At 42.9% G+C, this 1,442-nt stretch overlaps 1 non-coding gene across 1 annotated transcript; it reads right to left on the bottom strand.

The window, feature by feature from the left end:
* Positions 1-978: 978 nt before the first annotated feature.
* Positions 979-1,086, bottom strand: LOC141616604 (small nucleolar RNA R71). Its single transcript, XR_012530940.1, has one exon. It is a non-coding gene; the product is annotated as a small nucleolar RNA R71 (small nucleolar RNA).
* Between the last annotated feature and the right edge of the window lie 356 nt (positions 1,087-1,442).

Genomic DNA, 1,442 nt, shown 5'->3' with positions numbered 1-1,442 from the left:
ATCATGATCATATGTTTATCTTTGCATGTGTGACCCGAACCCCTTAGACTCCCTTTTATTATATAATTTACATCATTATTGTTATTAATCACCAAACAATCAAACCAAACCAAATCGTAATCGACCTTGATAAAAATCTACCCATAGCAATTCACGAAGTAATTCCCGTTTCCTTGTGTTCGACCCCTATTGCTACATTAACTTGTTGTCTAGGGTAATTATCTTTGCATAGGTACGCGATAAGCCTATCAAATTTTGGCGCCGTTGCCGGGGAAACGGTTTTATTGCTTTTTGAGTTGTCGATTTTTATCTTGTTTTTCTTTGTCTTGAGGAACACTTGTTCCTTGAGACCGTTACTTATCATTTTCCTAGAAATTGTTGTCTTATGCCCAGGTCCTCTCGTAGTGGAGAATTGCTTTCACCGGATTCCGATCCCGAGAAAACCTTTAGGAGAAGACGACGTTTTTGGAAGGAAGTGAAAGAAGCCACTTCTCCCATACAAGTTGAAAGTGCTAGAAAGTCTTACTTAGACGATCTAGAGGTTCTTGAAGAGGAGAAGGTTTCAAATTCATCATCTCCACCATCATCACCATCTACTACCAAAAAGATGGTGAAACTTTCCGATCACTCAAAGCCCACCGTGGCCATGCTTCCGGCCGGAATCACAACCACTCAAATCACCGCGCCGGATTTCGAGATCAAACCGGCTTTCATTAGCCTTATGGAGAGGAAGCAATTTGGAGGAAGTCCTTTAGAGGATCCCAATTTGCATGTGCAAAATTTTTGTGACTATTGCTCTATGATCCGGCAAACGGGCGTCACCCAAGCCCAAATAAGGGAAATACTTTTCCCTTTCTCATTGAAGGACAAGGCTAAGCTTTGGATCAATAGCCTTGACCGCACCGCCTTGGCAATCACCAATTGGGAGACATTGGCTCTTGCTTTTTATCAAAAGTTTTTTCCACCGGAGAAAACTCAAACTTTAAGGAGCCAAATTACCGGATTCCGTCAACAAGCTCTTGAGAGCTTATATGAAGCTTGGGAGAGGTACAAGGAGCTTCAAAGACAATGCCCACATCATGGGCTAGATGAATGGTTTCTTGCAATAACATTCTACAATGGATGTTGTGCCGAGTCGCGAAGGATTCTTGATTCCGCCAACAATGGGCGGTTTGACCAAATTGACACCGACCTTGCTCATGCCACGATCGAATCGATGGCGGTCCATGATGCACAATATGTCAATTCCCGAGTTGTGCCATCCAAAGGTAAAGAAGAATCCTCTAACAACTCTGTTTTGCTAGCTCAAATTGCCTTGCTCCAACAACAATTGGCGGAAAGAGATGCTAAAGATTCCATTCAACAACTCAATGTCGTGTCTTCTACAAGCCAAATCATTGTTTGTGACGGTTGTGGAGGAGCGGGTCATTATGCCGCTCATT

The sequence above is a fragment of the Silene latifolia genome, chromosome 11, assembly GCF_048544455.1.
Source record: "Silene latifolia isolate original U9 population chromosome 11, ASM4854445v1, whole genome shotgun sequence".
Lineage (NCBI taxonomy): Eukaryota > Viridiplantae > Streptophyta > Magnoliopsida > Caryophyllales > Caryophyllaceae > Silene > Silene latifolia.
Note: the sequence above shows the minus strand (reverse complement) of the source record. Positions and strands in the feature narration are given on the sequence as shown.